This window comes from Bufo gargarizans, chromosome 6, assembly GCF_014858855.1.
Source record: "Bufo gargarizans isolate SCDJY-AF-19 chromosome 6, ASM1485885v1, whole genome shotgun sequence".
In the NCBI taxonomy this organism is placed as follows: Eukaryota; Metazoa; Chordata; class Amphibia; order Anura; family Bufonidae; genus Bufo; species Bufo gargarizans.
Genome location: NC_058085.1, coordinates 382,916,621 through 382,931,761, shown reverse-complemented (window position 1 = coordinate 382,931,761; position 15,141 = coordinate 382,916,621). Strand labels below are relative to the sequence as shown.

The following is a 15,141-nucleotide window of genomic DNA, read 5'->3' as shown; positions in this document are numbered from 1 at the left end:
TTTTTATTTTACCATTATATTGCGGGGCAACCCAAAGTTGAATGAACCTCTCCTCTGTCTGGGTGCCGGGGCCTAAATATATGACAATGGACTGTTCCAATGTTGGGTGACGTGAAGCATGATTCTCTGCTATGACATGAAGACTGATTCTCTGCTGACATGAAGCCAGATTCTCTGTTACGGGACCTCTCTCCTCTGCCTGGGTGCCTGGGACTAAATATCTGACAATGGACTGTTACAGTGGTGGGTGACGTGAAGCCTGATTCTCTGCTATGACATGAAGCCAGATTCTCTGTTACGGGACCTCTCTCCTCTGCCTGGGTGCCTGGGCCTAAATATATGACAATGGACTGTTCCAGTGTTGGGTGACGTGAAGCATGATTCTCTGCTATGATATGAAGACTGATTCTCTGCTGACATGAAGCCAGATTCTCTGTTACGGAACCTCTATCCTCTGCCTGGGTGCCTGGGCCTAAATATCTGACAATGGACTATTCTAGTGTTGGGTGACGTGAAGCATGATTCTCTGCTATGACATGAAGACTGATTCTCTGCTGACATGAAGCCAGATTCTCTGTTACGGGACCTCTCTCCTCTGCCTGGGTGCCCGGGCCAAAATATCTGACAATGGACTGTTGCAGTGGTGGGTGACGTGAAGCCTGATTCTCTGGTATGACATGAAGACTGATTCTCTGCTGACATGAAGCCAGATTCTCTGTTACGGGACCTCTCTCCTCTGCCTGGGTGCTGGGGCCTAAATATATGACAATGGACTGTTACAGTGGTGGGTGATGTGAAGCCAGATTCTCTGCTATGGGACCTCTCTCCAATTGATATTGGTTAATTTTTATTTATTTTATTTTTATTTCAATTCATTTCCCTATCCACATTTGTTTGCAGGGGGTTTACCTACATGTTGCTGCCTTTTGCAGCCCTCTAGCCCTTTCCTGGGCTGTTTTACAGCCTTTTTAGTGCTGAAAAGTTTGGGTCCCCATTGACTTCAATGGGGTTCGGGTTCGGGACGAAGTTCGGGTCGGGTTCGGATCCCGAACCCGAACATTTCCGGGAAGTTCGGCCGAACTTCTCGAACCCGAACATCCAGGTGTTTGCTCAACTCTAGTCATGTTTTTTGCCTGGATAAGATGCGGGTGCGTTGCGGGAAAATGCACGATTTTTCCGCGCGAGTGCAAAACATTGTAATGCGTTTTGCACGCGCGTGAGAAAAATCGGCATGTTTGGTAACAAGACCGGGACTTCTTCACAGAAGTTCGGGTTTGGGTTAGGTGTTCTGTAGATTGTATTATTTTCCCTTATAACATGGTTATAAGGGAAAATAATAGCATTCTGAATACAGAATGCATAGTACAATAGGGCTGGAGGGGTTAAAAAATAATAATAATAATTTAACTCACCTTAATCCACTTGTTCGCGCAGCCCGGCTTCTCTTCTGTCTTCATCTTTGCTGTGCAGGAGGAAAAGGACCTGTGATGATGTCACTGCGCTCATCACATGGTCCGTCACATGATCCATCACCATGGTGATGCGTTCACCTCATGCATTGCACACGCGTGGAAAACTTGCCCGTGTGAAAGGGGCCTAAGAGTTGCAGTCTTACAGCTGCAGAGCATTAGGTTACCTGGAAGGACTTTTCCCTTGTTTGATTTTTACAGTTGATATTGTCCTAAGGGCAGGAACAGACAGAGCAGCTGAGACCTTGCGGTGGCAATGGCTGTACAATATAGTACTTATGCTTTACTCACAATACTGTACACCCATTGACTACCACATGTGGGCAGGGTCTCTGCCTCATGTGGCAGCTGCTCCATCTAAATTTAACCTCAGGGTACAAACTCCTGGAGAGAAGTCTACCAGCTGCTCACCCCTCCAACCACAGTAGAAATGAAACTGGATTCATACACAGTTTTCTTGTAGTTTTTCTGCCACTTTTCACTGCATATTTTTGTAATAAAATATGAGATTGATTGTTTGCATGGTTTTGGTCTGTGGTGTTTTTGTGTGATTTATTTGCCATTTTTGGCTTTTTAAAGGCAGCAAAGGCTTTTTTTTTTTTTCTTACCTTTTTTCCTGGCTTCATAATAGGAGAAGGAAAAATGCCAAAAGAAAGCCTACCGATATATAAAAAATAGGCCACCAAAACAACGTTGTTAACATTGTTTTTCCACGACGTCCCTCCATGACAGCACCCACTGGAGGATGCCCAATTGGATCTCTGTAAGGGACAGAAAGCGTGAGAGGTTAAAAGGCCTCTCCCCACCCCTCCTACCCCTGTGTTCTTCCTGTCCCTACGGAGATAGGAGCAGAGAGGTATCTACGGAGATAGAAGGCTGGTCGGGGGGTTATGCCTCTCCTCTTCAGCCTCAGATGCGGCCTAAGCTAGCACCCCTCTGGGAAGGGGGCTCCTAGCATGGCCCGGTACCTTATTCGTCTAGAGCCGCGGTATCGGGACGCTGACGCATGGAGCTCCGGGCGCTCCTCTGATGACGCGGACCGCGTGATTTCCCATGTGACCGGAAGTGATGCGGAGAAGGTGGAAGTTAATGGCGGAGCGCATCGCATGCTGGAGGCCTCAGGATCCTGAGGCCTCACATGAGGGGTCGACTCTTCTCTGAATGAGTCCCCCGGAAGAGGAGGCAGAATCGAGCGGCGACGAGGGCAGGGCCAGGATGGTAAGTCCATTTAAAAAGTGTGATGTTAGCTGCATGCAGGATACATCACGGAGGCCAGGTATCTGTAACGCAGGATGCTACTGCAGACCCCCTCATCCAGGGTAATGTAAGTAATGTCCACATACTTAGGATTAGCACCTGCGTGCCCTGTTCTATATCTCCCTCTCCCCCTTGTCTTCCTTAAGGTGAAAAAGGAGGCTGGACACAAACCACATGGAGACTCCAGGAAAACAAAAAAGTGCGGAACCTGCACTAAGAAACTTGCGGAGTCATACAAGAAACCTCTGTGCACGGATTGTTTAGCGAAAATCCTAAAAGAGGAGTAACCTTCCTTTCTGGCGGAGCTCAGAGCCCTAGTGAGGGAAGAAGTACAGGCGGCAGGAATGAGTCAGCCCCCTTCCCTTTCTGGTCCCCTCTTCCCCACCTTCCAAACGACCCAGAGTACAGTTGGACTCGGATTCCGAAGAAGAACCAGTGTACTATTCGGAATCAAAGATGAATGGGAAGAGGGTGACAAGAAGCTTTATGTGCCACAGGAATTTAAGAGCAGGCTAATCTATAACCGAGAAGAAACGAAGCTTTGGGACGAGATACCGAAGGTGGACATTCAGGTGGCCAAGGTGGTGAAGAAAACTTCCATACCATTTGAGGATTCCTCACAATTAAAGGATCCCATGGATCGAAAAATGGATGGGCTACTAAAAAAGGCCTGGGAATCATCTGCGGTCACCATAAATACAAATATTGCAGCTACCTCGGTATCCCAAGCCATGTGTTTATGGCTGGATCAATTAGAGAATCATCTTAGGATGAAGACATCCAGAGAAGAAATTTTGGAATCCTTACCATTATTGAAAATGGCGGCTTCCTTTATGGCAGATGCCTCTGCAGAATCCATTCGGTTCGCAGCAAGGAATGATGTGCTCACAAATACGGCAAGACGAGCCCTCTGGCTCAAATCTTGGACGGGGGACATTCTAGAAAGTGCAGCTGACAAAAAGAAACGTTTCCCAGAGGAGAAAGTAAAAAAAGTCACAGCCCTTTCGTAAGCCCTCAAAACTGTTTGAAACCTCAACACAGAGGTGCAAGGGTAAGACGGGAAGATGGAGCTACCCCAAAGGAGGAAGAGGAAGGGGTTTCCTCTTCAACCCAAATACTAGCACAAACAAGCAATGACATCAGGCCGGTCGGGGGCAGATTCCTGATTACAGAGTTTTAATCAACAGGTCAACAGAATTTACAGAAACTGATAAAGCTAAAAGCAATAGTCCAGGTTCCACACAATCAGAAATGCTTGGGCCATTATTCAAGGCTATTCCTATTTTTTTTTTAAAACAGATGGAACCTTCAGGATGATTATTAACCTGAAATCCCTGAACAGATCGTTAGTATACCACAAATTCAAGATGGAATCCATAAAATCATCAATCCCACTAATATCTGTAGGGGATTTCTTATGCACCATGGACTTAAAAGATGCCTATTATCACATAATATATCCACAATACCAACAGTATCTCAGGTTTGCGATCAACCAGGGTGGAACGATTCTTCACTACCAGTTCCAGTGTCTACCCTTTGGAATATCCTCGGCACCTCGCATTTTCACGAAGGTAATCACGGAAGTGGTGGCATACCTAAGACTACAACAGATAAAAAAAAATCCGTACCTGGACGATTTCCTTCTTATTGCAGAGACAAAACAGAGTCTAGAGAGCCATATCCAACAGACCCTCGCCCTTTTCAAGGATTTGGGCTGGATAATAAACTAAGCCAAATCAGACCTAGAACCAAGTAACAGGAAACAGTTCCTGGAAGTCCTCTTAGATTCAGAGAAACAACATTCCTTTCTTCCACAGATAAAACAGGAAAAAATAAGAAAGAGGATAAAAACCTTTCAAAAGAGAACGGATCATACACTAAGAAGAGAAGCTATACAGGTTCTAGGCCTAATGACATCCTGTATCTCAGTCATACCTTGGGCACAGTACCATTCCAGGATTCTACAGAACTTGGTCCTGGCAGCATGGGACAGAGATCATCAATCCTTGAACTCAAAAATAATTCTATCAAGGCAAAGTTTAAATTCTCTATCCTGGTGGACCAACCCAGAAAACCTGAGGAGAGGAGCCGCCTGGAATCTTTTACCGTCCATAGTGATCACCACGGACGCAAGCCAGAGCGGTTGGGGAGCCCATCTGAGAGATCACTACTTTCAGGGGAGATGGTCCAGTCTGGACAGTCGCAGATCCTCCAACTTCAGAGAACTGAAGGCAGTATGGGAGACTCTGAAGAAGGCAGAGCAGATACTCTCCAACCACCATATCAAAATCCTATCGGACAATGTGACAACGGTCAGTTACCTAAAACGTCAAGGTGGAACCAGAAACCCTCATCTACATAGATTGACAGACCAAATATTTTGTTGGGCAGAGAAGAAAGTCCTCTCAGTATCAGCAGTCCACCTAAAAGGAGTAGAAAACTCCACTGCAGACTTCCTAAGCAGACACAGTCTCAACTCAGGCGAATGGTCTCTAAACAGGAAAGTCTTTCTACAGATCTGCCGCCATTGGGGGTGCCCACAAATAGACCTATTTGCGTCAAGAGAGAACACCCAGTTTAACTGTTTCTACTCTCTAAATCAGAGAGACAACCCGCTAGGAGTGGACGCCTTGTCCCAGGATTGGGACATGGAACTGGGGTACGCCTTTCCTCCATTTCCTCTGATTCCATCGGTCCTAAAGAAGCTGAGAACGTGCACAATGACCCTAATTCTCATAGCTCCTGCCTGGCCGAAGAGAGCCTGGTTTCCTCTGTTGAAGGAAATGACTATAGGGGATCCAATAACCCTTCCGGGAAGGAGGGACCTTCTCCTACAGGGACCCCTAGAACATCCAAACGTCGAGAAGCTGAGGTTAACAGCTTGGATCGTGAAAGGCAGACCCTAAAAGAAAGGGTCTGTCAGATAAGGTAATATCAACCTTACAACAAAGCCGCAAGCCCATAACCTTGGCCATATACTTGAACATATGGAAAAGATTTACTTCATGGCTGTCACACTCACATCCAGGGGTATCAGACCCATCTATAGGCTGCATTCTGGATTTTTTACAGATGGGGTTCGATTTGGGCCTAAAACCCAGTACCCTTAAGGTCCAAATTTCAGCTTTGAGTTGCTTATTGGAAACTTCCTTAGCAGACCACAGATGGGTTAGGAGATTTATAAAATCTGTTTCCAGAATGAGACCCACTATCAGGCAGACAGTACCATCATGGAAGTTCAAATAAAGGTTTTGGATCCTATCTGGTGTAGTAATTTGGAAAATCACTGGTAGGAGGGGTGGGGAGGGGCCTTTTAACCTCTCACGCTTCCTGTCCCTACAGAGATCCAATAGGACATCCTCCAGTGGGTGCTGTCATGTCAGACTCCTGGAAAACCATTTACCGGTAAGACTAAATCTTAGTTTTGTGTTTCAATTTTTCATCCCTGTGTTCCTGGAGTCATACCTTTTTTTATTTTTCTGTTCACATATCTATATGAGGGCTTGTTTTTTTGCGGGACAAGTTATACTTTCTAATGCCACCATTTAATAAGGTATACCATGTAGTGGGAAGTGGGAAAAAAATTCCAAATGGGGTGGAAAATAAATAAAACGCAATTCCTCCACATTTTTACTGGTTTTGTTCCCTTTGTGGCAAAACTGACCTGTGACCTGGGTCAGTACAATTACAACTATACCACATATGTATAGGTTTTATATTTCTATATACTGAAAAAATAAATTAAAACTTTGTATTTTTTATTTTTTACATCACCATATTCTGACCCCAATAACTTTTGCATAATTAGGTCTACTGAGCTGTATAGCGGCTAATTTTTTGCAGGATGATCTGTAGTTTTTTTAATACCATTTTGGAGTGTGTGTGTCTTCCATTACACCATTCGCCGTAGTAGAAATTTTTTTTTTCTTATTTAGTACGGTCGTTTTTGGACACGGTAATGCCCATGATGTTTATATTTTTGTTTATATATTTACCGGTACTTTTTTATTCTATGGAAAGAGGGGGTGATTTAAATTTTTCTATTTTTTTTACTTTTTTCACTTTCTTAAATATTTTTTTCTAGCCTCCCTAGGAGGCTACAATCTCCAGTACTTTGTTTTCTTTTGTTCAATATTTCTATACTCCCATAGGGAATATAGAAAACCCTAGATTGCTGATTTTCTATATCGGCCTGCCATCTGATGGCTAACATAGGAATTGCAGCTCTAATACTCTGGGTCTCTTCAATCAACAAGTTATGCTACAGTAACTTTTCTGTGGAATAAGAGCAGATGTGCTAGACAGTATTCCCCATCCATGAACCTTGGGTGTGCATGACACTGTCGCTAGTTGTCTCCCTTTAGAGTTTAGACCATCTTTGGTAGGTACTAACCACTGCATCCCGGGTACACCCAAGACCAGTGATGGTCAGTTCACAGTGTTCGCCTGCAAACACATGCAGGCTGCCATCTTGACTCACAAGTCCGGCGATGCACAGGTAAGCCCTTTTCTGTGCCGGGAGCCGGCCTGAAATCAAATGCGGTCACCGGGAGCAGGCAGTTCAGAGAACAGCCGCCGGGGACCTTCATCGGGCTGTTCTCGGAACTGCCTGCTCCCGATGACCGCATTTGATTTCAGACCGGCTCCCGGCACAGAAAAGGGCTTACCTGTGCATTGCCGGACTTGTGAGTCAAGATGGCAGCCCGCATGTGTTCGCTGGCAAACACTGCAAACTGCCCATCACTGCCCAAGACCTGCTTTTTTGGAGATGCCTTGACCCAGTCATTTAGCCATCACAATTTGTCAGTATCGCTGAGATCCTTACAAGTGTACATTTATTTCTTCAACTATCAAATCAACTTCATGTGCTGTTCTCCTCATATTTGGTATTTAAAGGGAACCTGTCACCGGGATTTTGTGTATAGAGCTGAGGACATGGGTTGCTAGATGGCCGCTAGCACATCCGCAATACCCAGTCTCCATAGCTCTGTGTGCTTTTATTGTGTAAAAAAAACGATTTGATACATATGCAAATTAACCTGAAATGAATATGCGCAGACTGTAAAATCGGATCCGTTTTTCCGGCACACTTGGGGCCGGATCCGGCATTAATGCATTTCAATGGAAAATAATGCCGGATCTGGCATTCCGGCAAGTGTTCCGGAATTTTTGACGGAGAAAATACTGCAGCATGCTGCTGTATTTTCTCTGTCCAAAAACCGTACAGTGACTGAACTGAAGACGTCTTGATGCATCCTGAACGGATTGCTCTCCATTCAGAATGCATTAGGATAAAACTGATCAGTTTTTTTATGGTATTGAGCCCCTAGGACGGAACTCAATACCGGAAAAGAAAAGCACTAGTGTGAAAGTACCCTAAGGCTACTTTCACACTGGCATTTTGGCTTTCCGTTTGTAAATCCGTTTCTGGGCTCTCACAAGCGGTCCTAAACGAATCAGTTTTGCCCTTAATTAATTCTGAATGGAAAAGGATCAGTTTGCCTCTGTTCAGTCACCATTCTGCTCTGGATGCGCTGCTTGCAGCGTTTTGCTGTCCACCTGACGAAGCGGACTAAAACGCATCCGTTCTGACACACAATTCAAGTCAATGGGGACGAATCGATTTTCTCTAGCACAATAGAAATCGGATCCGTCCTCATTGATTTCCATCATGTCTACTATAGAAGACATAATACAACCAGTTCCGTTCATGACGGATGCATGCGGTTGTATTATCGTAAAGGAAGCGTTTTTGCAGATCCATGATGGATCTGCAAAAAACGCTAGTGTGAAAGTAGCCTAACCTGAGTTTCTGCTGGTCCGGTCTGCTCTGCTGCTCGGATACGAAGGTAGGAAAGTCACACAGCCGCTATCAGTTACACCTTCATTCGCTTTAATATGAGGACAGAACACTTCATGTCTAATACCGTATATCCCACCCCATGAGATAACCATTATTATTTACCTTACTTATTAGTGATTTTAATGTTTTGGCTAATTGATATATACTGAATGGCCAAAGTAAAAGATTACCATTTACTTTAAAGCGGAAATCCTGGAATTGGGATCTCATAAAGGAGAGTCTCCCACACAGTTTGACAATGTGATAGCATGGGGCAGGTGTTCATTGGTTCCAGTCTCCAGAAGCGGAAAAAATTATTCTCAGCTGATTGGCTGGATCCTCTGGCAGTGGTAAACCTGGAATTTAAAAGAAGGGACTTCGCCATTAGTTGAAGAAGTTCAAGAAGACCAGGACCAGCGCAGGGATGGAAGATCTTCGGAGACAGTTGATCCGGCGAGCGGAGTCGGCGGGCGGAGAGGAGTGGCTGCGGCACTGCCTTACCCAGTCTGAAGTTGCTGTGGGAGCGGCGGAGGAGCCGGAGCAGGGAGCGCTGGTGGAGGAATGTCGGGGACCAGCGCCGGAGATCAGGCGGCTGTCAGGGGCGAAGTTGGAGGCGCTGCCTAGCAAAAGAGCTCGCAGGGCACGGCGCACTTATACTCCGCCCTCTGAGGCTTGGAGAAGGAGGGCCGGATCCAGAGAGTCAGCGGAAGAGGATCTACAATGTACCTAGCAGCAGACAGGGTATCTGCAGCCTGCCTATGGCCCCAGCAATCTTACAAATTTCACCGTAATTATTAATAGATGTTCACAATTACGTCACCAATATTTCAGATCACAGTATTTGTAGGAATGCTAAAATAAAATAACAAACCAACTTTATTCTGCTATTTACTTAAAATGGGGGAAACTTAGTGCCCCCGTAGATGACCCCATAGTACTCCTCTCCCCCCTTCCCCATAGTGCCCACCATAATGTGTCCCGGTATAAAATTCTACTGTACAGAGCCCCCATACAAAATACCCCTTCTTTGTGGCCTCAGTAGATGCCCCTATAGTGCCCCCAATAATGTGCCAGTAACAAGAGCAACCCCCCCAATCATGTGCCAGTAATAACGGCCCCCCATCATGTGCCAGTAATAAAAACCTCCCCCCATCATGTGCCAGTAATAACAGCCCCCCCATCATGTGCCAGTAATAATAGCCCCCCATCATGTGCCAGTGATAACAGCCCCCCATCATGTGCTAGTAATAACAGCCCCCCCATCATGTGCTAGTAATAACAGCCCCCCATCATGTGCTAGTAATAACAGCCCCCCATCATGTGCCAGTCATAACAGCCCCCCCATCATGTGCCAGTAATAACAGCCCCCCAATGGGCCAGTAATAACAGCCCCCCCATCATGTGCCAGTAATAACAGCCCCCCCATCATGTGCCAGTAATAACAGCCCCCCCAATGTGCCAGTAATAACAGCCCCCCCAATGTGCCAGTAATAACAGCCCCCCCAATGTGCCAGTAATAACAGCCCCCCAATGTGCCAGTAATAACAGCCCCCCAATGTGCCAGTAATAATAGCCCCCCCAATGTGCCAGTAAAATTTTTGCATATATAAGAAAAAAATAAATAAACACATACTTACCTCAGTGCCAGCAATGCGATGCAGGCCTCTTCCGGCCTGTGTCCCGCGCTGTATGGCTCAGGCGGCGCGATAATGTCATTGCGCCGCCTGCGCCAGCCTCTGATAGGCTGCCCGCCTAGTGCCTGCAGCTGTCATAGCCAGACATCTGAGAAGCTCTGACAGACATTCTTCAGAACCTCCTGCTTGAGGTTCTTTTGCTTTTGTTTTGTCATCTCGTTTCCCTCTCTCAGCTGTCATCTAGTTGCACTGATTGCATCCCTTTAAATCCCCTCCCATACTGCATCACTTTGCGGTTTATACAACTTCCTAGAGTGTGTACATGCTGGATGCTACAAATTATGCTTCTACAGATAAATCAGTTCATTTATTTGTGTTTTCCTGTTTGCTTGATCTTAGGTGACCCTGACTCCCTCCATATTAAGTATAGGGAGCCGGTGGTCGTGTCCCCTCACTATTATAGGGTGTTCAGGTGTCATACAGTCGCCTCGACGAGGGCATGCAATTTTCTATCATAGAGATCTTTGCATGGGCTGAGAAGACAGGGAGAGTTTCAGGGCTTAAATAGGGGTCACCCTTTTGTTCCTTAGTGGAGCAGCTGTCAATCTCATTGATAATCAATTTGCTACAACACATGGTTTCCTGGTAGGCACTTTGGGAAAGGATATACCTGTTTTTGCTATTGATTCCGCTCCACTTTCTCAGAAATCGTTAAAGGGCATAGTTCACAATATCCGTTTGATTGTGAGTGATACTCATGTTGAGGATGTGTCATGTTTCGTCCTAAGTGGGTTGCCTACTCCTCTAGTGTTGGGGCTACCCTGGCTCACTAAACATAACCCCACCATTGATTGGCAAGCGAGGCAAATAAATGGTTGGAGTGACTTTTGCAGAGAGAATTGCCTCACGACATCTGTTTCAGAGGTTTCTACTAAAACTGTACCATCTTTTCTCTCAGAATTTTCAGATGTGTTTTCTGAGAGTGGTGTTCAGGAGTTGCCCCCTCACAGGGAGTATGATTGCCCTATTAATCTCATCCCAGGCGCCAAGCTGCCTAAATCTCGTTTACACAATCTCTCCCAACCTGAAAGGGTCGCTATGCGTGCTTATATCTCTGAGAGCCTGAGAAAGGGACACATACGACCCTCGAAGTCACCTGTTGCCGCTGTTTTTTTCTTTGTTAAGAAAAAAGATGGTTCTTTAAGACCATGTCTGGATTTCAGGGATCTGAACAGTATCACAATTCGTGACCCTTATCCGCTTCCTCTGATCCCGGACCTGTTTAACCAGGTTGTTGGGGCTAAAGTTTTTTCAAAGTTGGATCTAAGAGGGGCATACAACCTGGTCAGGGTCAGAGAAGGAGACGAATGGAAGACGGCCTTCAATACCCCTGAGGGCCATTTTGAGAATTTGGTTATGCCTTTTGGTTTGATGAATGCTCCAGCCATCTTTCAGCATTTTGTGAACAGCATTTTTTATCATTTAATGGGGAAATTTGTACTAGTGTATCTAGATGACATTTTGATTTTTTCTCCTGATTTTCAAAACTCATAAGGACCACCTACGTCAGGTCTTGCTCATCCTGCGGGAGAATAAATTGTACGCTAAACTGGAAAAATGTGTGTTTGCGGTTCCAGAAATTCAATTTCTGGGGTTTCTTCTCTCCGATGCTGGTTTTCGCATGGACCCCGAGAAGGTCCGCGCTGTGCTTGAGTGGGAGCTTTCTGAGAATCAGAAGGCGCTGATGCGTTTTTTGGGTTTTAACAATTATTACAGGAAGTTTATTTTGAATTATTCCTCTGTTGTTAAACCACTCACTAATATGACTAGAAAGGGGGTAGATTTTTCCTCCTGGTCGGTAGAGGCGCATAAGGCCTTTTCTAGTATCATGGAGAGTTTTGCTTCTGCTCCCATCTTGGTACAACCTGATATCTCTCTGCCCTTCATAGTTGAGGTGGACGCTTCTGAGGTGGGTTTGGGTGCGGTCTTGTCTCAGGGTCCCTCTCCTGCCAAATGGCGACCGTGTGTCTTTTTCTCGCAGAAACTCTCCTCCGCAGAGAGAAATTACGATGTGGGAGATAGGGAGTTGTTGGCCATCAAGTTAGCTTTTGAGGAATGGCGCCATTGGCTAGAGGGAGCCAGACACCCTATTACCATGTTTACTGACCATAAGAATCTGGCCTACTTGGTGTCAGCCAAGCGTCTGAACCCGAGACAGGCCAGATGGTCTTTGTTCTTTTCAAGGTTTAATTTTGTTGTCACGTTCCGCCCTGGGGTTAAGAATGTGAAGGCGGATGCCCTGTCACGTTGTTTTCCGGGAGGTGGGAATTTTGAAGACCCGGGTCCCATTTTGGCTGAAGGTGTGGTGGTCTCTGCTCTTTATCCTGAATTGGAGGCAGAGGTTCAGGCAGCCCAGGCAGAGGCTCCTGATCTTTGTCCTCCTGGGAGGTTATTTGTGCCTCTCGCTTTAAGACACAAGGTTTTTAAGGAGCACCACAATACTGTCCTTTCTGGGCACCCAGGGGGTAGAGCCACAGTGGATCTCATCGCTCGGAGATTCTGGTGGCGCTTTGTAAGTCGGTTGAGGGTTTTGTGGCAGCCTGCGAGACCTGCGCTCGTGCCAAAGTCCCTCATTCACGGCCATCAGGTACTCTTCTTCCGTTACCCATTCCTTCCCGTCCTTGGACACATCTGTCCATGGACTTCATTACGGACCTGCCTCGTTCCTCGGGGAAGACTGTGATTTAGCAAAATAGCGCATTTCATTCCTTTTCCTGGGTTGCCCAATGCTAAGACGCTGGTGCAGGCATTTATTGATCACTTTGTCAAATTGCATGGTATTCCTTCAGACATAGTCTCTGATAGGGCCACGCAGTTTGTTTCCAGATTCTGGAAGGCTTTCTGTTCTCGCTTGGGGGTTCGGTTGTCATTCTCTTATGCTTTCCACCCGCAGTCGAATGGCCAGACAGAGCGCGTCAATCAGAATCTGGAGACATATGTGCGCTGTTTTGTGGCGGAGAATCAGGAGGATCGGTGTTCTTTTTTGTCCCTTGCTGAGTTTGCTTTAAATAACCGTTGTCAGGAGTCCTCTGATAAGTCACCATTTTTTGGTGCATATGGGTTTCATCCGCAGTTTGGGACATCTCTGGAGAGGGGTCTTCTGGTTTACCTGATGAGGAGAGATTCTCCTCGTGTTTGTCATCTATTTGGCAAAATATTCAGGATAATCTAAAGAGCATGAGTGAGAGATATAAGCGTGTGGCAGATAAGAGACGTGTGCCTGGTCCGGGCCTGAATGTTGGTGATCTGGTCTGGTTGTCTACTAAGAATATCAAATTGAAGGTTCCCTCCTGGAAGTTGGGTCCTAAGTTTATTGGGCCTTACAAAATCCATCCTGTCATCAATCCTGTTGCCTACCGTCTTGATCTTCCTCAGAATTGGAAGATCCATAATGTTTTTCATAAGTCCCTATTAAAACCATATGTTCAACCCATTGTACCCTCCTCTTTGCCTCCTCCTCCGATTGTGGTCGATGGTAATCTTGAATTTCAGGTCTCTAGAATTGTGGATTCTCGTGTTGTCCGCGGTTCTCTCCAGTACCTCGTTCATTGGGAGGGTTATGGTCCTGAGGAGAGGATGTGGGTCCCAGTGATGGCCATTAAGGTCACTCGTCTCATCAGGGGTTTCCATAGGTCCCATTTTGAGAAGGTGGGCTCTGAGTGTTCGGAGTCCACTCATAGAAGGAGGGGTACTGTCACAGCCAGAGGTTCTTTTGTTTTGCTTTCGTTTTGTCATCTCGTTTCCCTCTCTTAGCTGTCATCTAGTTCCACTGATTGCATCCCTTTAAATCCCCTCCCATACTGCATCACTTTGCGGTTTATACAACTTCCTGGAGTGTGTACATGCTGGATGCTACAACTTATGCTTCTACAGATAAGTCAGTTCATTTATTTGTGTTTTCCTGTTTGCTTGATCTTAGGTGACCCTGACTCCCTCTGTATTAAGTGTAGGGAGCCGGTGGTCGTGTCCCCACACCATCCGTGACAGCAGCCTATCAGAGGAAGGGAAAGGGACACGCCTCTCCCTCCCCTGCCTCAGCACAGTCATCTGTATCTCTGTCCTGAGGACGGCGATACAGATGACTATGGAAATGAGTGCTTCCACAATGGAAGCGTTCATCTCCCTGTGCGCCCCTGCCACTGCCGCCGCCTACCGTGCCACCAGCTCGGAAGGGGTGCAATTGCCCCGTTGCCCCCCCCTGGATCCGCCAGTGGCTGTGTCAGCCACCGGGCGCCCCTGTTGCCATGGCGCCCTGTGCAGCCGCACAGCTCGCACACCCCAACGGCCGGCCCTGAGTGTTCCTTTTGTGGGGGCACCCATTCTTTTTCAAGATGTTTTAAGCGGAGCGGACAGGCACCTTTTCAGCAGTGATCAATTAAGGAGCAGCTTGCAAAAAGCTTGGACTCCAGTGAGATTAACAGAAATGTTGTCATGGCTAAAGCGATGTTCAGACCAAGTGAAAACTAATTTAATTTTGTTTGTTTTTCTCTAGTTTTTTTGGTGCCCGAATTTTGGTGTATTGGTTGTTCAATGGTGGATAATTTGAAATCTGTATTTAGATATGTAGATGTAGTTTGTACTAAAATTAAGAGAGAATTAGTGGTTGGTAGGATTGAGGGTCCTTTTGACTATCCGCCGTTTGAGAATTTCCGCTTATCCCCTTCAGGTACAGGTCCAAAGAAGGAACCTTGGCGAGTTTAGATTAATTCATCACTTGTTTTTTCCAGTTGATCTTTCGCTTAACGATGAAGTTGCTAAAACTGATGCTGTCGTGTCTTATGCGTCATTTGATCAAGCAGTGGATTTATCAAAACGTTTTGGTCAAAGGGCTGTACTAACAAAAGCTGACATTAAATCAGCATTTAGGCTTTTGCCA

At 46.1% G+C, this 15,141-nt stretch overlaps 1 protein-coding gene across 2 annotated transcripts in view; it reads left to right on the top strand.

The window, feature by feature from the left end:
• The window catches only part of LOC122941050 (C-type lectin domain family 2 member A-like), a 152,140-nt gene that overhangs the window by 81,074 nt on the left and 55,925 nt on the right, over positions 1-15,141 (top strand). The window lies entirely within an intron of this gene.